At 46.3% G+C, this 25,625-nt stretch overlaps 1 protein-coding gene across 3 annotated transcripts in view; it reads right to left on the bottom strand.

The window, feature by feature from the left end:
- Nucleotides 1–25,625, bottom strand: part of ATXN1 (ataxin 1) — a 253,090-nt gene that overhangs the window by 213,737 nt on the left and 13,728 nt on the right. The window lies entirely within an intron of this gene.

Here is a 25,625-nt window from a genome sequence, read left to right as displayed (position 1 = left end):
ACCAACCATCTCCAAGTCCCATGGGTATAGGACGCCATTCTCTCTCCCTCCTACCCGGTTCTCCTCCCTCTCAATAGACATGGGGCTCAGAGACACCCTTTCCTGGCCTCCTTTCTCGTGCACCTCTTTGTGTTTCCTTCTTTGGGGCTGTTCTGTATCTGTTCCCTTTTCGGCCCTGGGGGTTTCCCCGGCCGATCACTGGAAACGGGGCAACCTCTTGTGACCTACTTTTTCATCACCAACCGGAGCAGAAGAGGGCCGACTGTGCTCGGGGACCTTTCTGGGTCTCTCTAGGCCTGGGCACCGTGGATCAAGTCTGGGATTCTTCGAAGTGGGAGACTTGATCCCAACAGTGGTGGCCAAGCCGGTCGGGGGGAGGGCGCAGTTTCACAAGGACGGGACTGCAGGCAAATCTGTGTCCTGTCGCCCTGCATCTCAGTAGGCAGAAGGCGCTGGGCATCACGGATCGTCAGAGCCCGAGGGCACCTCTGTGCCTTCAGTCCAGCCTCCGCAGTCGACAAACAGGGAAGCTGTGTCCCACCCACACTGGGCGACTTAGCTCAGGGTCTGCAATCGGCACGGGTTGAACGAGGGATTTCCGACCTCCTGCCCCTGAGCACCCGAAACCATAAAGGGCAAAAGTAGGGCGTGAACAGAAGGACCTTCGTGAGATGCCAAGTGATGCAAGACGGTAAGATGCTCAGGTTCTGGATTCATAGACGCATCTGTGTAAACTTCTCTCTCAAGGCCCTTTATGGAAAATAAAATAAATCCTACTGCCCAGAATCACCCGAAGGCTTACCAAGTGTTTTAAGGCCCTCTGATGCAAAGTGCAACCCCGAGAGATTAAAAAAAAAGGTAACCCTTTCCCGGCTGCCCACGTCTCTCTGGAACGTGTGATGGGTGAATGGGGGAGAGACCCGAGAGGCGCCCAGGCCTCCCAGGGGCCCCCTGCTTCTGCCTGAATGTGAGACACAGCCGCCCGATCATTAGCATACCAGATTTGCATTCACTCCAGATGAGATTTCATCACCGCATCATATTTATTCATCCCTTAATATAAATCCAAATTGCTCTCTCCAAATAGCAGAGAGCACTGTGCTTCGGTAAGGGGAAAGAGAAAAATGATCGCGGTAAGAGATACACAGCGTTTTCTCCTCCTCTCCCTCCCCCGTGCTGTGCCCTTCCCTGCCTCATCCCAGGGCTCAGAAGACACGCCTCGGTCTTTGGTTGTCTCATGGTAGAGGGGCTCTTGGTGAAGGGAAAATACGGTAGCCCTCAACCCTCCCAAATACTGTGGGAGCTCCTTGTCAGTCCCACTGGAGGTGAGCCCCAGTGCCCTCCCAGCAGCCAAATGTAACTTCCTAGCAGACCAAAGGCTACAGCCTCTTAAAGAAGACAATCTTGGGGCGTTTGGGGGGCTCAGTCGGTTAAGCGTCCGACTCTTGATTTCAACTCAGGTCATGATCTCACAGTTCGTGGGATCAAGCCCTGCCTCGGGCTCTGCACTGACAGTAGGGAGCCTGCTTGGGATTCTCTCTCTCCCTCTCCCTCTCTGCCCTTACCCGCTCTCTCTCTCTCTCTCTCAAAATAAATACATAAACTTAAAAAAATAAACAAAGAAGACAATCATGTGTCTGAACCTGGAAAAGTCTGCTTGGAAATAAAGAGCTTTTTTTTTTTTAACAGAAGTGAGACATTAACATAGGATGTCCACAAATGGTCTTTGGGAATGCCAGCACACAGAGTTCAGGAAATGAAGGAGACACAAAGCACACAGGGCCACATTGCTTTCTGCTTGTCCCTTTCCACCACCTCCTTCTGCCGGGGAAGTGGCATATCACCGGAACTGCCTGCCTGCTTTGCCTGAGAAGAAATTTATGGTGCCTTGTCTTGTGAAGGGACAATTAGTAGCATTATCTAGAAGGGTACATTCCAGGGGCGCCTGGGTGGCTCAGTCGGTTGAGCGTCCGACTTCGGCTCAGGTCATGATCTCACAGTTCGTGAGTTCGAGCCCCGCGTCGGGCTCTGTGCTGACGACTCGGAGCCTGGAGCCTGCTTCGGATTCTGTGTCTCCCTCTCTCTCTCTGCCCCTTCCTCACTTGCGCTCTGTCTCTCTCTGTCTCTCAAAAATAAATAAACATTAAGAAAAAAAAAAACACACAAAACATTAGAAGGGTACATTCCCAAGTGTTGTTTCTGATTCTTTTTAGGTGGGGACCGGACATGCATTTCTCCCATGTGCCAGTGTGTATTTTTAAAATAGTAAAAATCTTAAAAGAAATCCCTCTTATCGGCCTGCGTGTATTGTAAAGGAAGGTTCGCGTAAGACTCCTTACGGGAAAGCACACTCCAAGAAAAAGACTGGCCAACTACCTGTAAACTGAACTCCTAACTGTGCCTTGAACCAGGGCATCTGTGACAAATTTTATCCAGTAATTGTGTTTTCATGGGTCCTAACCACTATGATTTCACTATGATTTCTTTCTCAAGAAAGAGTACAAGGATGGTCAGACTTCAGAGGAATTTAGACGGTTTCGAGTGTCTTCAGAAGTTCACATTCAAGCTGAAAATGGACCCTTAAAAATTAACCCTAACTTCTGGGCCTGGGGTTAGATACCAATGACTTCCCACACGGTCACTGAAGATGCTGGTAGCTGGCTTCCCTAGCTTACAGGACTGGAGCCAAAAGCAACAGAGGTTGTCACCCCTGAACCCTAACTCCACCACAGCATGTGAAAAACCTAACGAAATACAACGTCCTGACCAAGAATTCCTCTTCATGACGGGCCTGAAATATTCAAGACGTTCAGAGAAACATTAGGGAATTGGACCGCGACTTAGGAAATTCCAGTCCCGGGTCTGCCACCAGCTCGCGGCTGGGCCTGAGCAAGTCCCAGAACTTCTCGGGCCTCCGCGTGGAAGTCAGCAAAGCCAGGGAGTTCACGGATTTCTAAAGTCACCCGCATTCTCTGAGCCTCTGTTTCCAAGCTTCTTGTCTTTCCCTTTGCCAGCAGGGACCGAGAGTGTTAGAAAGGTTGTGCCTCTGACCCCAGAGGAATGTGACAAGGGCCTTCCTTGCATTGTTCCCACAGTGACCAGCGCCAGCTGTCCAGGCAGGCCGGCCAAGTTATGGCGCACGACTGGGGCCGCTGTGTGGACTCCCCCCCCTCTCCAGGCCTCCCCACTTCCTCGGGGCCCCTGTCTGCAGGTGGGCACCCTCCCCGGAACACAACAATGGGTCTGTGATCTTTAATAAACAACAGTTGAGGGTTTAAAATCTGGAGTGCAGCCATAATGGCCTGAGGCTCCCCCTGATCTCAGCGGGAGGGGTGCAGGTAAGTCTTTGCTTCTCCACATCTCCGAACCTACCTCTGGAGGGGGCAACGGGGTCAGTGCACCTAGAGACGGCAGGCAGTTTTCCAAGCATGCTGGCATGCGATGATGTGAAGGGAAGTCCTGCTAAAAGAAGGGACTCTGGTGAGAGATCTCCACCAGAGACTCTTGGGGTGAGCCCCGATTTGCAAACAGGCAGTTCTGAGCAGGTGCGGCGATGAAGAGTTTCCTTTTTGCCTGCAGCCTTGTGTCTGAGATACTAATAAGGGAAGATCACTGGAAAGCATTACCATTATTTTTAGCTTTTCTAAGGGAGGGAGGAGTTTTTTGAAAGGGCAAAATGGAAAGGAATTTAGGGCAAGGGTGTGTGTGGGGAGAGAGGAGAAAAGATTAGGAAAAAGGAGGACTTGCAGGAGACACACACAGCTCCTTCCTCCTTCCTTGACCGATGGCTGCGGCCAAGACCACATCGAGGACGTTAGGTCCACATATCTGGAGGCAAAGAAGTGCCCGGAAGGAAATCACTTTTCTCTACGCATGGCAAACGAGTACTTCATCCTCTGGGATGTTTTTTTTTGTTTTTTGTTTTTTTTATCTTTTAAATGTAGCAGATGAGGCCAGTCACAGAAGCCTTCTTGGAAAAGGGCTTGAAAATTCATGCTGGATTTGAATGTGGCTCCAGCACAAACCCCAAAGAAATACCCTGTCTGGATGTACGGAGATCATGAATGTTCCAGACTCATAGGAGATGGAGAAATTCTTCCTAAATGACCTTACAACTTTAAAATAGCAAGGTGGAGGGGCGCCTGGGCAGCTCAGTCAGTTAAGCGTCCGACTTCAGCTCCGGTCATCTCACGGTTTGCGGGTTCGAGCCCCGCGTCGGGCTCTGTGCTGACAGCTTGGAGCCTGGAGCCTGCTTCGGATTCTGTGTCCTCTCTCTCTCTCTCTCTCTCTCCCTTCCACTGCTCACGCCCTGTGTCTTTCTTTCAAAAATAAATAAACATTAAAAAATATTTTTTAAATAACAAGGTGGAGTCCAGCAGCTTCTGGGGTGACCAAAATATGGGCCAAGAACATAACATTTCGAGGGAGGGTTTCTTTTCTTTTCCTTCTTCCTTTTTTCTTTTTCTTTTTCTTTTCTTTTTTTTTTTTTTTTTTTGTTTTTTTTGGCAATAGGTAGTACAAAGTCTCCTTAATGAGCTGCAAAAGCTAAGGCATGAATTCCTCAATTCAGAGGCCTGGTAATTGCTGAAACCACAGCGCAAATGCCACCTGGTTCCTAAGGATCCTTCTAAAACACAGACCGCTTCACCACGACCTGTTTGCCTGCTACAATTTCTGAAGCAAGATCGCAACACAGTCAAGTCCTCAACCCTGTGGCGTGGCCGACCCGGGCCCGGAGCTGACAAAGGAACACGAGATTGGGTGTCCCACGTCCAAAATAGGACCGAACGGGGCGTCTGTGCTCTAGGAGAAGAGTGGCTGTATTTTGTTTAATGGAACTAAATTTGTGCCCATTTAAATCACGAGCAGGTGGCACTCAGTAGCAAAGGAAGCCCTGAAAATATTCACATTCAGTGAATGCAGTCGTATGTATAATTAGCTGAAATTTTATTTTAAAGTACTCTAATCTTTTGTACTGTTTTTTTTTTTTTTTTTTTTTTTTTTTTTTACAATCCAAACTGGTGAGGAACAGAGAGCAGCTTCTGAACGTATTATGAAAGCACACAGCCACTGTATTATCTGTACATGTTTTAAAAAACAAAACAAAAAATGGGGAAGGCATCCGAAAGTCTCTAATAGCACATATGTTAGGATCACACCGGCGGGAAGGGCACGCTTTCTTCCAGAGGAATGAGTCTGTTGTTTGGGAGAGATAAGTGAGCTCCACAATAGCATCCAGGAGAAGAGCGGACGGGAAGAATGAAACGTATCCATTCTGGAAGCCTAACATTCCCTCTCGACAGGTTCGTGGAAAATTTCAAACGAGTCCCAAAGAACGACAGAGCACCAGACTTTCCCACCCGGGGCTGGGAAGTGGTCCTCTTGCCTGGGGTCAAATGTCATCCAAGCACCCCTGTCTCTCTTGCCCTCGCAACCCCCCGGGCGGTAAAAACACGAGTACAGAAAGCAAGCATCACTCTGGTTAGAAGTCACAAAAATCCTACACTTTAATCTAATTTTCATTTTAATTTGCCACTTTTCTGAGCCTTAATTGTCCCAGCGATTAAGCGGAGATATGAAACCGCCACTAAGAGATACAATTACTTCTGACATATTCGTAACAGTTACTTGCAACTTGTCACAGTGATTGTTAATGTGTTTTCGTAGCTTTTGGGAGGAGCTGTTAGAAGCCAGGAAACTCCTCTGCGAGGTGAAGTCCCCTATGTTAAGATGCTGGGGGAGGGCACACATAATTATTATGTAACTGTACCCTGAGAGCATTTCCATGACAAGTTTATTTATTTTTCACATATAAATTAGAACCAACTATTTCAACATGTTGAAATGAGAGTTTCTATGAAAAACAAATGTTTTGTAGAATATAAATCAACATTTCCCAAAGAGGAAAGCGGCACAGGCCCTCTCCCTGGGGGGAATTCTAGCATCTTTCAGAGAAAGAACAGGCAAGTCTGAGGAAAGTGAAAAGAAAAAAAGAAACATTCCCTCTCTTTGTCCCGGGCTTGCCAAACCCCTAACGGAAGGGGACTTACAAGAGAACAGCAAATGTTCTCAAGGAAGTGTCTAAGACTGGAAAAATAATAAGCGAATGCAGGGCTTTATGTAAATGACAAGAATACGTGGCAACTGGTTATGCGGGGAGGGGATTATCACGTTTAAGAAACCCCATTCGAAGTCAGCCCCAGACCTTGAGATGAGGCTTTAAACGCACTCGCTTTTGGGGGCGCCTGGGTGGCTCAGTCGGTTGGGCGGCCGACTTCGGCTCAGGTCATGATCTCACTGTTCATGGGTTCGAGCCCCGCGTCGGGCTCTGTGCTGGCAGCTCGGAGCCTGGAGCCTGCTTCGGATTCTGTGTCTCCCTCTCTCTCTATACCCCTCCCCTGCTCACGCTCTGTGTCTCTCTGTCTCTCAATAATAAATAAATGTTAAAGAACAAAAAATTTTTAACTGCACTTGCTTTCAAAAGCCAAACCCCAGAAACTCTTCTCATTTTTACTATACGCTGGCAACAAATTCACTCCATGTATAACCTCACCCTAAAACCCAAACGATGGGCCCAGTGTCATGGAAAAGCAGCCGGGTCTGGGGAAATGGCCCCCCACCTTGGTTTTCTGGAGCTGCCGTAAGAAAGCACCACACGCTGGGGGGGCTGAAACAGCACACAGTTATTTCTCACAGTTCTGGAGGCTGGGAGTCCGTCAAGATGGCGGCATGGTGGGTCCCTTCTGAGGCCAAGACAGAAGGACCTGTTCCAGGCCTCTCTCCCCTAGCTTCTGGTGGTTGGCAGGCCATCTTTGGCATTCCTTGGCTTGTCACAGCATAACTCCAGCCTCAACGTGGCATTCTCCCAACACCTCTATCTTGATGCCCACACTTCCTCTTTTCCTTCAAATTTTTTTAAATGTTTATTTATTTTTGAGAGAGAGAGAGAGACAGAGAATGAGCGGGGGAGGAGCAGAGAGGGAGGGAGACACAAGAATCCGAATCTGTGCTGACAGACACAGAATCTGTGCTGACAGCCTGACGCGGGGCTTGAACTCACAAACGGTGAGATCACGACCTGAGCCGAAGTCGGACGCTTAACTGACTGAGCCACCCAGGCGCCCCATCAAATTTCCTCTTTTTACAAGGACACCAGTCGTGTTGGACGAGGGTCCATCCTAATGAGCTGATCTTTACTGGATCATCTGCAAAGACCCTATTTCCAAATAAGGCCACCTGCATAGTCACCGGGGTCAGGACTCCCAACGTCTTTTGGAGGGATGCAGTTCAACACGTAACACCACCTTATCCCCACCCAACTTAAGAGAGGTAAAGGGGGGGAAGCCGAACCGGCTCCCGTGAGGTCCCTCTTGTCCCACAACGCATGCCACCAGTGTTGTAGGCTATCCACCACTGCTCGCAGGGAACACTCAGGAACAGACACTCCAAGCCTGTGGACACACACACCCTAGCAAACCGTCACTTGGCTTTACCGTGTCATCCAGGCCGTTTCCACTACCTTCCCACCTGCACCTGTTCTCAGCTTTGGCCACATGGCTGCCGTGCTATCTGCCTGTCAACCTGGTCCCTTTCCACCTCGGGATTGGACAGAAGTCATCCACGGCCTCTGCCAATTTTGCAACCTCTTCTACATGTTCGGCTCTCCCGCTCCTGCTTTCATTTCATCCCTTTTACGTCTGGGGCAAGCCGAGAGGTATCTCAGAAAAGGGAGTCAAAATATATTTTTGACCTATTTCTATAGCCAGCATAATGACGGGGGCACGAGAGAGCCCATCATGGTCATTGTTAAGTATACTCTTTTGCGGTTTACAAAGCATCTTGCAAATATGATAGATGCAGAAAACAATTATTCAACGACTCTAATAGACGGCAGCCATGTCAATGATTCCCAGTTTATAAAGGAGGAAACGGAAGCTTAAAAGGGTTAGGTAATTCAGTCATGGGCACCCAGCTAGTAAATCGCAGAGCCGAAATATGGACTCCTGTCTTCTGACAGCAGGTTCTGTATTTTTATACAACACATAATATGACATAATCTGCGTGAAATTATCAAGAAGGATTGAAAGTTGCTTGTTGACTATAAGCAGTGGGTTTATATGTTTACGTTCCACATTTTAAGGCATTTTTCAAAATGTTTTTTTAATTTTAGGTTTTATTTATCCTTGTAAAAACCAGGTTGAGTTACTCTTAGGCCCATTTTACAGATGATAAATGAAGGCAGAGGCTATGTAATTTGCCCAAACAAACCAATGAGGTGACAGTGGAGCCAGAATAAGAATTTCTGTACACAGGGGCGCCTGGGTGGCTCAGTCGGTTACGCATCCGACTTCGGCTCAGGTCATGGCCTCACCGTTCGTGAGTTCGAGCCCCGTGTTGGGCTCTATGCTGACAACCCGGAATCTGGAGCCTGCTTCGGATTCTGTGTCTCCCTCCCTCTCTGCCCCTCCCCTGCTCACGCCCTGTCTCGGTCTAAAAAAGAAACACTTAAAAAATTAAGGAAAAAAGAATTTCCACATACTAATTCAAAAATGGGTACGTGTGACTTTATAAAAAGGATGATTCAGTATCAACATCCTCGGAGACACGTGAAACTGCAAATAAAATAATGTAACCTGAAGGATAAGAAGAAAAACTTTGGATAAATTTCCATATGTTTGACTACAGGAAGAAGCAGCACATGTGTGTGTCGGGATGGACGTCCCACCTGCACTGTGACAGGGGCCAGCGTAGATCACGTCAGACGTCCCTTAAGTTGGTAAAAGGCTATTCCAAGCAAATCACACAAGATCTGTGACTGGTGACGGAGAATATACTCTCCAGATCACGGCAGACCACAGATTCCCTTTGGTCTTTCACCCCAATTCACGAGACAAGGCTTCCAGAAGGACGTGGAAGGTGAGGTAACTTCACCCCAATTCACGAGGCAAGGCTTCCAGAAGGACGTGGAAGGTGAGGTAACTTCACCCCAATTCACGAGGCAAGGCTTCCAGAAGGAAGTGGAAGGTGAGGTAACTTCACCCCAATTCACGAGGCAAGGCTTCCAGAAGGAAGTGGAAGGTGAGGTAACCAACGGCTTTAGAAGAGAGAGGTGACAAACGTGTCCCCCGCCATGTGGTCACCAGACCACTGTGGCTGGAAGTGCGTGTGGGGGGAGGTGGTGGCAGGAGATGAGATGGAAAGCGAACGGGGAGGCCACCTTGGGAGGGTCTCAAAGGCCTTTCTGAGTAATTGCAAGGAGTCTGTCAAACGGGAAGGTGCTTCCCAAGGGTTTGAGCAGGGGAATGACCCCATCAGATGCATCTGCTGCTCTTGCCTCTGAGGGAGGGACTCGCAAACCCACAAGTCCGGCCCTGACCGCTCTTCCAAGATCCAGAGACGCTTTTCAGAACGCCCGCTGGGCATCCCGACACGGCGATCCTGCTCGCACTTCCTACTGGGCGTGTTAGAGCTCTACGGGCTTTTCCAGCTCTAACGTCCTGTGACTCTACCAAACGTGGAGGGTGTGAAAAATCGACATTTCCCTTGAGGAGACTGAAAATAAACGAGTAACAGAGAAGTCATGTTCAAGAGGCAGAGCAAAAAGAGCAGTGTCTTTAATTGGAAAAAAAAAAAAAAGAAAAAACTCTGTGTTAGTCATTCCTCTCTAACTTGCGCCCGGGCTCTTAACTACAGGATGCATCTAAGCGTGTTCAAGAAGGCACGCGTGTGCATCGGTGGTGGGAGGGCTGGGGCGGTGTCGCTAGGCACCATCCAAGGACACACGCGCTCCATGACAAGACGCAATGGCTTTCTTGCCAATCAAAGCTGCCACCTTGCACCTGCAGAGGCTGGCTCTAGACACAGAATAAGATTCTTAAACTGCTGCATGTTTTAAGCATCCCACGCCCCTGAACCCAAAACAACTCGCACTCCTCGCTCTAAGCAGCTCACTCCATTTCTAAACAGCAAGTAGCCCCTGCATTCCCAAGAGACTATGTGGTAGGGCGTTTCCTCCCAAAGACAGACGAAGGATCTCCAAGATACCGTTTAGGAGGAATAAATGTGTTTTCCCGTTACACTGCCGTTCTGCTACTTCAAAAGAAACAATGGTGTGAACATCTTTGCTTTCCCAGAGAGGACGCGCATTAATTCATACAGCGGGTTTTGAATAAAGCATCAATTATAAGGTAGAAGAATTCTGCTGCTCTTTTCCGGACACAGCTTCCAAACACAAGAATCTAGAGTGTGGGTGGCCTGCCTCTCCACACGCCGAATTTAGAAAGACACTCTCCACAAGCCCACCTCCATCGGCCCACGTTCAACGTTCTTCTCGGCTGCGGCAGGAGCCGTTGCGGTCCACTATCCAGGACCCGATCAGAATGTCGTCTCATGGCGGGGGCGGGGGTCTCACCCTTACGTCTCATCCGGCTGGTCCACACGGGTGCCGTTCAAACACACTCTGGGTTTCCACAACTGTCCGCCATCCCTCATGCTCAGGACAGCACCTCCAGTAGACGCTGAATCCTCACTGGGGGCAACTTGACCTGGGCTCCTCCGTCCAAGGGTGAGGCCGCCCCGCGTGTTCCAGATGACAGAACACTAAGTTGTTAAAAACCACACAGAGCAAAATGGCTTCGATTTCAGGAACGTTCCCTGTGGCAACTGCACATATACCAATACCCGTAGATCTCTTCAGAGGTATTATTCAGATTCCACTCCTTCGGGCCGTGGGCCTCTGGGATTTGGGCTTCTTGGTCAATTGCCAATATGAAGACACACAGTAAAAACAAAACAAAACAAAACAAAACAAAACAAAACAAAACAAAACACCACAGTTTGGGTCTGAGGAGAACACCGGCCCTGTCGACTCACATCATGGCCGCCAAGCATACGTTCCACATACTGTATGACCCAAAGGCCATTTTGATGGACTTATTAAAAGTCCGTAAGAAATCCATAGAAAAATCCATACTATGCCCATTTTTTGAGGTAAAAACCATCACCCCCAAACTCTCTAAGGTATATCTTATTCCTCTTCTTATTTAGGAAACTGCCTGAAGTTTCATCGTGGCCTCCCACAGACTTCCAAGTGAGAATCAGGTGTCCCTCCTAGATGCTTCCACTATATTCTCTCATGCTATCGATCACAAGGTATTGTAATTGACTAGTCACTTGTTCCTCTGCTACAATAACCACAATGTAGCATCACAGGGTAGGGACCAGTTTCCTCTTGTCCTGTTTTAGCATCTTTAGTCCTTGGCACCCTATTTGGAACACAGTGGCATCTCAAAAAATATTAGTTGACGGGTTGAATATAAAACCCAGTGTTTTATTTATTCCTCCAGTCCATGGTCAATACCACCATCTCCTACTCCACTTGGCGCTGACCGTGGTCCTCCATGGCCCATGGCCACAGTTACTGCCTGTGGCCATCCTAACTAGGAAAGCATCATCTCCCCTGAATGAGACAGTGATGAGACTGTCTCTGCAGTGATGAGACTTTGCTCTGCTCAAAGTCAATCAGGAGCTAACAGCTTTAATAGCTTTCTCCTTTGAGAGACCGAGGAGGCTTGCAAGAATCTTTAAAAAGGGAAAGCTTTGAAAGAAAGTGTGAGCAAAGCCTATAGCATTTAGGGCTGGGAACAATTATCCCTCTGAACATACACCATTTTCTGGTGGGAGAGGGCAACCCAGCGAGTAGTAATTTTCATGCAGTTCTAGGCGAGTGCCCTTTACGTAAGATCTCTTCTAGAACACTGACGCTTGCACGATACACTGTAAGTAGATTAGGGTGTGTTTATGCCACGACACGCACGGTTTAAGATAATTTAACCGAGGGTGAAAAATAACTTGGGGGGGAATGATCAAATCCACATGAGAATACTCTATAAATTGTAAAGCAAGTGAATCATGGAAAAAGGCGATCCGGGCAAAATGACAGCTTTTGTTCAAGTCCGTCCAGAAGTCTTTCTTGAAAAGCCTACTATGTGCTCAGCACAGAGCCACGACTTGTGGGGAATATGGAAGAAATCAGTGCCACGGTTCAGAGCCCCTTCCCTCCCGCCAGTTCCTAAACCCGCCCCCCAGACACCGAGGCTAGGTCTCGAAAATGCGAATGCAGCTGTGCCCTCATGTTTCCAGCCACCACCATCAGAGCCACACTCCGAGCATGACAAAGAAGACCCTACACAACCCGAGGGCTGCCACTCCTCCGTCCCGCTGCCCACCTCTTCTCACCGCCTCGGCCATAGTCTCTTACTAACGCTTCCCTGGGTTTCAGACTCCTTGACTCCCTGAAGCCTACGCCCTTGAAAATGCTGGCCTTCTCTGCATTCTCTAGACCACATTGCCTGCTTTTTCCTCATAACTCATCTCTCTGAGACATCTTTCCTATAAACACTTCTCCATTCCAGTCCTGGATGTGATTCCCTTTATGAGCTTCCCCAGTACTCTCTGCGTATCAGGGTCATGGCACTTGACACATGGAATTCTTCCTTCTTTCCCTCTGCCCTTGCTTCCTCTGGCCTGTCTATAAACACTTATGGAGCAATTGCTCTCCACGAGGCCCCAGGCTGTACTAGACGTGTGCGTCGCTACGAAATCTGCACAAATCCTGAATCGGAGGCATGACTTCAGACGAGCAGCTAAACTCACTCGGAAAGCTCCAGTAGCTTGGTCGAGCTCACACAGTCAGCAAACGGCAGATGCTTCTGCTCCAAGCTCTTTCCTCCTCAGCACCCAATAAGAAGGTGAGAAACACGCTCGAGACATGTGCCCAGAGCGGGGATTTCCTGCGATGCGAAAGTCACATCCGGGGCTCTGGCGTGAGGCCAGCAGATGCCGGTCAGGGGTGGGCGTGTCCTCTGGGTGGGCATACCCACGCGGTCTGTTCACTCCCCACGACTTTCTCTTTCCTGCATATCGTACAGACGATGGCACAGTGAGTCCCCAGAATCACCCATCAGTTTCTGTAATTTGTAGAGCCAGTCTAAACTCCTTTGGTTTTTAACCACAACTCACCAACTCTGTATATTAAATGTTTCCCACAGGCATCAAGGCCTCAACGGTCACTGTCTTCTGTTTGTTTTCGAGCTGTGCTAATGCAAGGGACAGTCCGTCCTAGTACTTATTACTAATATCAGGTTCAGGGTTAGCACATAAAATACCTCTCCGGTTTCTTTGCGAGAGATCCAAACACTTTCTTAATGGCAACATCAAAAAGAATCAACATGTAAACATGTTTGAACAGGAATTCCTTTTCCCTTCAAGGATTTCTCAATATTTGGAACTCCTTACTAGTCAGTTCTGCTTACAAATGGCAAAAGATTTCACTATTTCTGCTTAGCCTTTTCTGAAACCCTTTATCGTATGTGCTGACAATTAGTGTTTTGACCTCAGAAATACTTTGCCGTATCACATGGCTTAATCGGGGCGGGGGGGGGGGGGGGGACAGTAAAGAAAATGACATTTTTACCTCTTCTTCCTTTTTGTCTCTTTCTCCCTCCTCTCCCCCATATCTCCTTTAGCAAAAGCCCTCATTTAATCCTCACGGATTGGTAAATATGGTGTTACATGTTCGTATAGCTTCTTAGTCTTTTCACTTGATTGGCAAAAGAAAAATAGCACGAGGTTGGAGTGTAATTGCTACCTTCCTCCTTTACAGCACGGACTTCCCACTCAAACTCCTCAGTGCTGGTGAGGAAAATCAGCCTACCACTTCATCCCTGCGGGAGAGTTAGGAGAGCAACCTTCACCCCTGCAAACAATTCAGTCAGACCCAGCGCTTCCAAATTGCTTTCTGCTCATTGGAAAGCCCTGCAAACACCAAATGGGCATTAAACATGCCCAACCCCAAAGGCAGCCTCGCTGTTAATGGGGAAACATCAGAAGCATTCCATTAACGTTAGAAACACCACCAGGCTGTCCACCATCATCGCTGTGATTTAACGCTGTTCTGGTGGAATTAGCCAATTTAATTATAAAGGAGAAAGAAAAAAAGGGGTATAAAATCGGAAAAAGAGGCAGTAAAATCATTATTTGCATATGCTGTGGCTGCAAATCTGAGCGAGCCAGTTGAACAGCAATGGTAGACAATTAGAGAATCCCTTAAGGTAATTAACAAAAGTCATATGCAAAAATCAGTAGCCTTCCTCAATGACAGCCAGTAAAAAGATGTCCCCACTTTTCATGGCAGCGAAAATATAAAGTACCTAGACGATAAACTGGATGAGAAATAGGCAAGATCTATGAAAAACAATTAAATACTACTGAGGAACATAAAAATCCTAGAAAGCACCGTGAAAATATGATGCTAAGTAGAAGAAGCCAGTCATAGAGGACTAAATGTGATACGATTCTCCTTATATGAAGGCTTCCAAATAGGCACAACCAATAAAGAAAGCAGATTAGTGGTTACTGAGGGCTGGGGAGGGAGGGTATGGGGTATGCTGATGGGGATGGGGTTTCTTTGAGGGATGATGAAAACGTTTTGAAATTAGATTGTGGTGATGGTTACATAACTCTGTAAATGCACTAAAACCACTAAATAGTGCACATTAAAAGAGTACATTGTATGGTACCTCAATAAAAGGTATGATTTAAAAAATACTCAGCAAAAACCCAGGAGACCATTTTTTTTAAATATAATGTTCGACTGGAGAAGGCCTAAGTATATCAAAAAGTTAAAAGCCAAAAAAAAAAAAAATCTGATAAGGCAACATAATTTTAAAAACAAATCCCGCATGAAAAAAAAATAGATCAAAAAAAGAAACAGATAAATAAAAAAAGTACAAGACCAAAGGACTGGTTTTCTTGAGCTCCTAAGTGCTCCTAAAAATCGATTCGATGGAAAGACCAAAAACCCAGTAAAACACGGGCAATGAATGTGAACGTACATTTTTTAGAAAAGCAAACGAGAATGGCACTTAAACATGTGAAAACATATTCAGTCATCGCTATAATGAGCAAAGTCACATTAAAAGCTACTAAAAGATAGTATTTTTTCACCTCTTGGGTTGGCAAAGACCACAAAGTTTAATCACACTGTCTGTGGAGAAAAGGCACACTCACGCAGCTCTAGTGGGAGCACGCATTGGTACAGAGCGCCAAATTGGAGGGCAATTTGGCAAGGTTTACCAAAATTAAAGCTGCACATTCCTTTTGATTCCACTTGAGTAATTTCTCCTCCAGAGATCCTTGCTGACATATCAAATGCTATTTATAGAAAGTAATTCACCAAAGCTTTGTTCATAGTAGCAGATAATTGGAAACACGCAGAAGTCTGTCAATGTGGGACTCAATAAAGTGTGGCAGGACCATACAATGGAATACAATTCAGATATTATAAAGAATAAGGCTACTCTCTACGTTCTGACAAAAAGATATTCCAGGATACACAGGTTAAAAAAAAAAAAGGCAAAGAGCAGAATAGTTTGTATGGTGTAAACATTGTTTAAAAAAACAAGAACCCAGTTTTGCTTATATAGTTATAAAATAATCCAAAAGGTATTTCAAAGTAATGGTAATGGTAAGAAAGAAAATGTTAATGGAGCTTGCTTCCAGGAGCGAATTTTGATGCCTCGGAGACAGAAACAAGAGACTTAGTTTTCTGTGGACATCTACTGTGCCCCTTCTATACATTTAGTGATTTAAGACAAATCTGTGGTTAAAAGAAAGAAAACAAGTATGGCAAGGACACAGATACGAAATGAACAAAATATGGGATCTAATTTTCAAGAGATCTGGGGGTTATTTTTAATATAGGCATATTTAAGAAAAACATAGTTATACAAAAGTCCTCCCAAGTGACCATCCAGGAGACCAATTCAACTTCTGCAAAACAGATGCATTCCGTGGAGCTTCCTATACGTGGGGCTTTTGTAAGGCCACCCTCCCCCACCCCGGCGCCCCCGTACCTCCAGAGTGGGCAGAACTACCCTCCAAGACCAGATGGATTTTCATAATTCATTCATAATTCATTCAAATGCGGCTGCTGCGACAGCTGGACGCGTCCCAACTAGGTAGGTTTGTTTAGGTTTATCCTCAGGATACAAAACAGACCAATTTTGCCTATTTCTACTCACTTGAATTATTAAGTCTCTCATTGGCCATCGGTTAAATTCAGAACAAAACGGCTGTAAAAATGTCCTGATACACACTGTAGTGAATTCACCAGACATTCCCTTAAGGTGCTCGTTCTAAGGGGGCGGGGAGAGGAGGGTAAAGATAGAAGGATGGACACCCATCTGTACCCACCCGTCCCCTCTCCGACTCCCCTCCAAAGGAGCCCTGTGCACTCAGGCAGAACAGACTGGTGAGCAGTGACGGGCCAGCCAGAGTGAAGGGTTTCAGACTCCACCAAAACTCCTCATTTTACCTCTCTCACGGAGCCTGTAGCAAATCCCTTATGTTTGTAAACTCTTCTGTCAAGTGGAACGTTCGGAGTCCCTTCGACACACATCTATCATCACAAAAGAGCGGGCAAGGCTTCCCCTGTATGCCTCCTTAGCCATGACAGCCATGAGCGCAGGGGTTGCCGAAATTCACAGGTAACCCCCAACTTTATTTTAGTCCAAAATCTATCCTCTCCTACAGATGAGACAAATGACATTTTTACGTTCTCTTCCACGTTCATGAAGGAGGGAACGGGAGTGAGAATCAGTGTAGCTTGTACGTGACTTAGAGAAACTGCTGAAAACATAAGATCGGAAGAATTCCATAAACTCTTGGGTAGCCTCCAAAGAGACTCCTCTGAGTTCCTGATGCCTTGGGTATCTGGTGTGGCGTATCTGATACTGAAGGTCAGAGCCACTGGAACGCTCGAGCCGTGGGACTGGCACAGGACTGAAGAGAAGAGACAGGTGAAGGATTTGTGTCTCGAGATTTCCAAAAAACAAGAGGAATAAAGACCCTTGTGCAGAAGGCAGGAGTGATGATAGGTTTTGAAGAGACTGGGAAGGGGAGGACGGGGGAGGGGAGAAAAAGCAGGCGGCCCCAGGCTGTGCCCAGAGAAGGGAGTGGCCTTGTTTGAGATTCTGAGATTTCGACAGGTGCATAGCAGGTTGGATCGAATTGATAAACAGGGCATGGGTGTGGCAGTATGTGCGGGACTGGCATGAAGGAGGTGAGGTTAAGGTGAGGAGACAGAGAGTGGGGGCCCCTGGGTGGCTCAGTCGGTTGAGCGTCCGACTTCGGCTCAGGCCATGATCTCATCATGGTTTGTGAGTTCGAGTCCACTCTGTGCTGTTATCACCAGAACCCAGTTTGGATTCTCTCTCTCTCTCTCTCTCTCTCTCTCAAAAATAAATAAACATTAAAAAATGTAATAATAAAAAAAAGAGCCAGGCTGGAACTGAGCACCTCACTCAAACAGAGAGGGAAATGGTCATTCTGTCAAGGAAGATGGGGGGCACCCGATAAAGAGTCTTGAACCACATTTCTTACTTTCCACGGCCAAGTCAGAGGGAGGCTCATGAAAAGAAGAACGCTCTGAGAGGTGAACAGGTGCCTGAACAGGTGGGTTAATCTTATGATGAGGAAGGCAGCAGAGAGTTCTGTGATTAAGAGAGCAATGGATACGGGTCCAAATCCCAGCTCCTCCCACATCCCGGCTGCATAGCTTCAGGCTTTAGGGGAGCCCGGAGCCCGTTGAAACCCCTCCATGGTATCTGGAAAGTAAGGCCATCTGAGAAATGCCGGAACACATGTGGGGTGCTTAGGAGAGAGTCTGGTGGTTGGTGATTAGTAAACAAATTAATTGAGGTTCTTGCTGTTCTACAACCACCTTCTTCAGGAAAATTATTTTGAGGAGAGTGAGATAGAAAAGAAGAGACTGTACTGAAGCAAACCGATGTATGAAAAGGAAAAAAAAGTCATTTAATGTCTTCTAAGCAACACAGATGGGGCGCCTGGGTGGCTCAGTCAGTTAAGTGTTCGACTCTTGATTTTGGCTCAGGTCATGATCTCACGGTTCATGGGATCGAGTCCCGTGTCGGAAGCCTGCTCGGGATTCTCTCTCTCCCTCTCTCTCTGTCCCCTTCTCCCCCCGCACCGTGCACACGCTCTCTCTTTCTTTCGTAAATAAACTTGGAAAAAAAGTAAGCTGCACAGAGAAATGAAAACATGCCCACACAGAAGCTAGTTTGGGAATGTTCACAGCAGCATCATTCGTATAACGCGAAAAGTAGAAGCACTTCCAATGGTTATCAACTCACGAGTGGATAAGCAAAATGCGCTACATGCATACCGTGGAATATTATTCAGTCAGAGCAAGGAAGGGCTGCAGAAACCCGCCACCGACCTGCTACCTGCCACCATGAGGATGGAGCTTGAAAACATTATCTAAGTGAAAGAAGCTGGGCACAAAAGCCCACATCCCGTGTGATTCTATTTATACGAAATGTCTAGGAGAGTCCAAGCTACAAAGAGAGAAAACAGATGGGTGGTTGTCAGGAGCTGGGGGTGAAGGCTTGGGGGAAAATGGGAAGTGACTGCTAACGTCTAGAAGGTTTCCTTCGGGGGCAGGTGACAAAGGCACACCTCTGTGAATGTAGCAAAACGACCTGCCAGACAGCCCTTAACGTTTCCGGCTTCCCATTTCCTGAATAAAGAATATTTGTCTTCCCTGGGGGAGAGGTCCTGATGGGTAGACCATACGCAAGGTAGAATTCCAGCCCTTTCTTTAACTATGAATATCAGAAGATATCTATCCTTTTCCTCTGGAGACACTGTCAGGTGGGTGCCAGAGAGCTTACTTCGCTTTTTCTTTCTATCTGCTTCTTTCAATCCTGGCTACTGCATTCTGTTCCCGCATGAGCACAGTGGCTAAAAATCAATCTCTGCTTGATCTTCCCAGGCAGAAGCTTTGAAGTGGACAGGCCTTTTCATACCCAGTTTAAAGCTTATGAAAAAATACCGAGGGGGTGCTCTGGAGCCTTGCCTTCTGGCTTCTCCAAATCATGGGAACGGGGTACCTAAAAGCCATGCCTTCTCCAAACTACTCTGGTTAACAGGCACCATGATTTTCTTCAGGGAATAAAAATTGCCAGGATAATGTACTGAAGAACCACAGCCTATGGCCCATTTGATGTCTGATTTATCTGATAAACACGCCAATAACTGCCTGCACCGTGACCTCCATAATATTATTGGTTCCAGGAAGTCCACCTTTTCCACACGAGGCAACAGTGATTTTCAGGGAATACTCAAACTAAGAAATCAGAATGCCAATTTACTCATTTGCAATAATAATCATCATCACAGTAACAAACAACAACAATTATTATTATTTCGGCATGATTCTATAAGGTCTCTGGGTAATGTTGGCTTTTGACCCCCCCCCACCCCCCCCCCCCCCCCCACACAAACTGCCTTTACTCTCCGAGCATTCCAGAAATCAACTACGAAAGCATTTCTCAAAGACTTTCATCGAAAACCATTTTAATACACAGGGTTAATGAAGTCTCTTTAAAGGTCAAGAACGTCGCTTCATATGTTTCAGCTTTGATGTTCAGGGCTGAAGACACAACACAAATGATTAAGTGCCACGTTTTATAACAGGTTACTCTGCTCAATGGCGTGTCAGCTGTAAAAGATAAATTTCTACTAAGACAAGCATGTTCAGTGACTGTCACGTAGCCCATTGGGCCCAATTTTCATGAAGAAGTTCCCACCCCACTTGGTATGTTTCATCTACAAATGAATCCAAGCAGTATCAGTGCTGAAAACTACAGGCTCTTTTTTCTCTGGCAGGGCACTGGGGGGGGGGGGGGGGGGGTGGGGGGGGGGGGGCGAAGTGTCCAGAAAGAGAGAAAAAGTATTTTTCAGGACATTGGAAATTAAGAGCAGATTATATAAGATTTAAGGTGAATAACAACAATAAAGCTTTCGCGTCTCTCCAGATATCTAGAAAGCTGTAAACTTGAGCTGGTCATAAAACAGAAATCCATTAAACTTAATTATTTCTCTTCTAACATTCAGCATTTCATGTTTTTGCATCCGGTGGGGTCTTAAAGAGGTAGCTTCAAGAGTTCTCCCTTAATTAATGATTTTTGTTGGCCTTTTAAAACTCTGGATTCCTCACCCTTCTTTCCCTGCCAGATACTCCCTTATAGTATTGGAGTAACTTCTAGCTACTCTCAAAACATTATAAGCAGTGTACCTATGGGAAAATATACGTTGTCTTTTACATGTTTTGACAGTCAATGCTCAGTAATAACCTGACAGTATTTAATTATAATGCCTGACTTTTCCGCACTACTCTACAGTTCATAAAGGGCTTTCTTTCACGCTCACGGGGGCTTCTTTGTGTTAAACTACAGCTTGGCAGTTCAGCTTCTGTAAAATCCTTTCAAAGGTATTAGTCAATGACTGATCATTTAATATAAAGGTGTCCTGAAATCTACAAGGACAATTTGGGGGAAAGTGATTGCAGGCTGGAGAGGGCAGAAAGATCATGACATGAAAATTATTCTCATAGTTTTGACAGGAAAGAAAAATCAGCCAAAGATACAACAGAATACATAAACTTGAAACTAAAAGGAAATGTTTCTAGCCAGGGCCACAGTACGGTTTTAAACAGAAGGAGAAGACCATTAAACATGACTGCTAGTCACTAAATTTTAACTACACCAGTATCGGAATCTGAGCCTCAACTGCAAGGCAGAATAAGAGCCGAAACAGATTCCTACCATTGCAGGGGTGCATTGTGAGGGGGGAAACAAAGTATTCTTTTTAATACAGCAGCACATCACCTTGACAATCTATGACAATCTTGCCCTGTCCTAGGCATTCTATTTCTGCTTTCTAACAGAACAGCATCAGTAACGTCTGTGATCATATTCTGTCAGCTGCTCTGCTAAGAGCAGAATTTTTTTACTTGGATACGGGTTGTATGCTTCCTAAGAAGGAGCATCTCTAAGACCAGGGTTTTTACCTTTTTGCATTACAATATGATGCTACCAACAACAGCTCTATGCATGCATTACACCTACAAACAGATTTGCAATAAACAAAGTTTGTAATCTGCAAATCGGCTCCATGAACAAATAACTGACTCATCGGGTATTTGTAAAAGCAAATATAAAAACCCACGAATTATGTATGTCTATGTGTCGACAAACCATAAAACGCTCAGAACTTTTACTTTTACGTTAAGGCATGTTGTTTTGATGCGTCAGATTTTTCCCCTGTATGCGTGGAACACATACGCAAAAGGGAATTATAAACTTCAGCGTTCTTTAACCTTTACAAACCAACACAGTAATTACATTGCAAGATATCTGACAACCCGGGGTAATACAAGAAAAGAATTCTTCCTTTCCCCTACTTCCTTTAAATCGTTCTCAATTTTTCTACAATTTACAGACTCCCTGCACAAAAGATTTTCATAGCCATGAATCCTACTAAAGATAAATTGGTAGATAAAATGAAATCACCATTCCAATTCACAAGAATAGTTGAGGCACCTCCAAAGGAAATGTTTCTCCAAACATACAGTATTAAATTTTAAGAGCAAGGCTATCATGAAAACGAATGCAGAGAAGAGTAAACATAAGTTAGGCTTGACAAGCCCGTACTGATAAAGCACAGATAAATGTTATCTCTGGGTTACCAGCCCAGTACAAGCAGTCCTCAATTTATGAATGAGCTCTGTACAGAAAGTTCATTTGTAAGTCAGTTGGTTGGAACCCCAAACTCGTTTTCTCAGAGAAGCAAAGTTTATAAATAGTGCTCAGTTTTGTAGGAAGGCAAAAACAAGAGCTATTAAGCCCGTGATGCAGACAAATTTCGGTACTGACAGCTCTCAAGCAAGCTGTTCCTGTGGCGGGCAGGGAACAGGAGGTACAGGAATCAAGAGCAGGTCGGGGAGAAGAAGGACATTTCTTCTTCTTGACCTGGAAGTTCCTAAGTTTTTCTGGCATCTGCCTGCCTCTCTCATTTATTTATTTATTTATTTATTTATTTATGCATGCATGCTTTTAATGTTTATTTTTGAGAGAGAGAGAGAGAGACACACACACACACAGAGTGTGAGCTGGGGAGGGGCAGAGAGAGAGAGACACAGAATCTGAAGCAGGATCCAGGCTCCGAGCTATCAGCACAGAGCCCGATGTGGGGCTCGAACCCATGAACCGTGAGATCATGACCTGAGCCGAAGTCGGACGCTTAACTGACTGAGCGACCCAGGTGCCCCTGCCTTCCTCTCTGTATAGACTTCCTCCCACCCCCTAACTTTGCCCCAACCCCCCATCTAAATACTTCATCCCAACCTATGTAATAGAGCACTGAAATAATTTTATATAGTTAACCCCCAGCCCCCCTTCCCGAAACTCCCCTTCTTGTTTTTTGTCATGTGACATCAAAAGCTTACCAATAGTTCAGTTCAGTAAACACCTGTTTCAGAGTTTGGTGGGAGATACAAGCTCCGGAGAGCAGAATGGGGCTACAACGCAGCCCTGAGGACAGAACACAGACACTGGGACATTTGGAAGGACTGAGATGATTTCAGGAATTCCTTTGGAATTTAGTTATGTTAATAGGACTCGGCTCCCAGATGGTGCAGTTCGAAGAACTTCGGTAGAAGCGGTTTCCTCACCAATCGGCACAGATAAAGCCCAGGATGGTGGTGAGGATGCCATCCTCTAGTGGCCGTGTTTAGAAGCTTCCTCGTCTTTCCATGTGCGGCCACTCAGGATTACTTGCTCTTTCCGCCCCCCCTCCCTCCATGCTGAAGATGACATCAGGGAATGTGTGTTCAGAGGAAGATGGTGTGAAGGATAAAGGGTCCTGGGGCACCTGGGTGGCTCAGTCGGTTAAGCGTCCATCCAACTTGGGCTCAGGTCATGATCTCACACATGGTTCACGAGTTCGAGCCCTGCATCGGGCTCTGTGCTGACAGCTCATTGCCTGGAGCCTGCTTCCGATTCTGTGTCTCCCTCTCTCTCTGTCCCTCCCCCCTCGCACTCTGTCTCTCTCTCTTCCTCAAAAATAAGTAAACATTAAAAAAATATGTAAAAAAAAAGGGTCCTGACACACTGACTCAGCAGGCCCCCAATTTTCCAAGGACAGGGGCGGGGTGCCTGGAAATACCCGGTACTCAATGCAGGTATGCCCCCAGGGCACGGCTGGACCGGATGTAAAGGCTGACATCAGGCTCAGGCTCGAGAAGGTACCCAGCTGTGGCAGAGGCTGGTTAGTGTTCCACACACTTCCCTGACCTCCCAAGCGTTAAGGTTGGCATTTCCCGGCATTCCCCACGGTTAGGTGTGCCCACCTGACTAAATCTGGCCAAGGGAACATGAACGAGAGCGTAACAAGCCTCCAGCGAGGTCTTTCAGTGCCTCACTTCCCCCACCACTGCTGGTCAAACTGGCTGCAGAGGAACCTTCTGGTCTCCCACTGACCTTAGGGAACTGCTGAGCCATAAGATGGAAAGACCCTGGGTCTGGGGATCATGGCCAGGTGGATGTCTCCACCCCCACCTGTGAACACCGGAAGTGAACTCTGACAAGCTGGGGTGTTGGAATGCCACATTCTTGCTCTCCGTGTCCTCTCTGCTTTGCTGCATCTCAGGAAGAGGTCCTTTATGTTGACCTACCCTGAAAAATCTACGCAGATATTGTCTCTCTAAAATGAATGGCCCCACACTGCTGAGCTGTTTTAATGCTTCCAGTTTTCTACTTCCTTCACTGTGGTTGATATATTTAAAACATGAGAAACCCCTCTCCTTCCATTGAATCTACTTGGGGAACTGGGTAAGTAAACTAGTTACATCATTAACCCTACTTTAAGTGCCCTGCTCAGCCAACCAGACTCTGGGCATCTCAGGGCCTCACCCACAGAGTCAAGAGCAGGATTTTTTTTTTTATCAGCCATTTTTCTCTTTCCTAGGAAGTCTTTTTCCCATTATTTGCAGATTTCATGAGTAGGTTAGGGTCGCCAAAGCATGTGTACTGGGCAAGAAAACCAGGATCATGTTGTTGTCATGACAAAATTCACACAAGTGACAGCACTTGAAAGTTGTTAAAACAGCTTGCTCGCTTCATTCTCATTCATTTAACTTACTTTTAATGCGAAAGGGGAGATAATAGTGGAGACAGTGAAGAAAGGAAGGAATGTGTAACCACACCCACCTCTTGCTCTGTTAGGTCTCCCCCTTATTTCATTACTCAATGCCACAGGGGAGGGCACAAACTCTAAATTCAGATCTAACCTTAAACAGATTATGTTCATTCCTAAAACTTGGCTTTCTATGCTTGTTTCTTCCACAGCAATTATCTGGCACTTTCCACCCTCGTCTCTGTTGCATTTGTAAAAGGTCCACTAGATTACATGACCACGTGCTTCCCGTGCTTCCTGTGGGGCATCCTAAAAAATAAAAGAACTAATCTGCATAACACATGCGTAAGAACTCTGTGACAAAGGATAGCCCGGTAAGTTTCTCAATGCCTAAGGGGCTCTGCTGCGGGGTCACCGGGCTGAGGTTCTGTCTGCCTTGGCCTCACAACTTTCGAGAATAAGTCCGGAATGGTTCCCTGAGCTCAGCATACGACTCCCACTTCTGCCACCAAAGGACAACTGGACCCCCACCGTAGGAAATGCACTCTACTCAATTGCACCAGGCGCTCTGAGAAGGGGGTGGTGCAGACTGGCCTGTATTACATGGCGCTGTGGAGAGACTCACGGGACAGAGTAAGCACCTGTACATGGAACCTTTCTATAGAACCATTACAATTTAACGCAATTCAATTTAGGACTGCAATTACAATTTAGAACTATGTTCCCGATGAAAACAATACTGAAGTCGACACAAAGAACATAAAAAGGCCCTTTACCCTCCTAGTTTGCACGTATAGGCTTCCACAACGGGCCCACAGAGGGGACCTCGTGGTCACCTCGCAGAGTGCTCTGCCACTACCAGGCTGGACACTCTACAAAAGACGAACTCCTTCTTACATTACACACAAGATGTCTATTCGTATGAGGAGACCCATTGCCATTTAAACCATGTCTTAAATACAGCGTAGGCCATTCACATTTCACGGAGCGTTCTCGCCATTCAGAAGATACCTGGAGCTTAAGTTAACGTGCTACAAAGGTGACACGGGATGCTTCGTTCTGGACCCGAGTCAGAACCACCTCAATTCCACGCTTGCCAGGATACAAGTGACCTCCATTTACAGTTAACCGTAAAAGGGGTGAACTTTCTCTTTAGTTTCCTATTCTCAGTAAAATGTCTATTTAGCCTAATCACTGATAGATACCAAAAAGGGGGGGTCAGTGCTCAGTTTTTAAGAAACATAACTGAAATGTCAACTGTGAGAGCAATGGACATTTTTGTATAGTCATTTTTGAGGTATGGGTGGAAATTTGTGAAGTCTCTGATGAACACAAAGGAATAAAGGATACAGAAACCCCGTCCTAAGTAACACGGAGAAGGGACAAGCCCAAGAGAAGAATGACACAGCCAAACCCGTCCAGGAGAACATTAATTAAGGGTCTGCTCAATGGGCACCAGTATATAAAACAAGTCCCCAAGACACAGTGGCTGAAGAGCAGGAGCTCGAAACTTCAGCACACAAACTTAACTTTCCATTTTTTCTTCCGTCAAGTTCATTGTGCTTTTA

Source organism: Panthera uncia (assembly GCF_023721935.1).
Source record: "Panthera uncia isolate 11264 chromosome B2 unlocalized genomic scaffold, Puncia_PCG_1.0 HiC_scaffold_25, whole genome shotgun sequence".
NCBI classification, from domain to species: Eukaryota; Metazoa; Chordata; class Mammalia; order Carnivora; family Felidae; genus Panthera; species Panthera uncia.
This window is presented reverse-complemented; position numbering and strand designations above follow the sequence as displayed.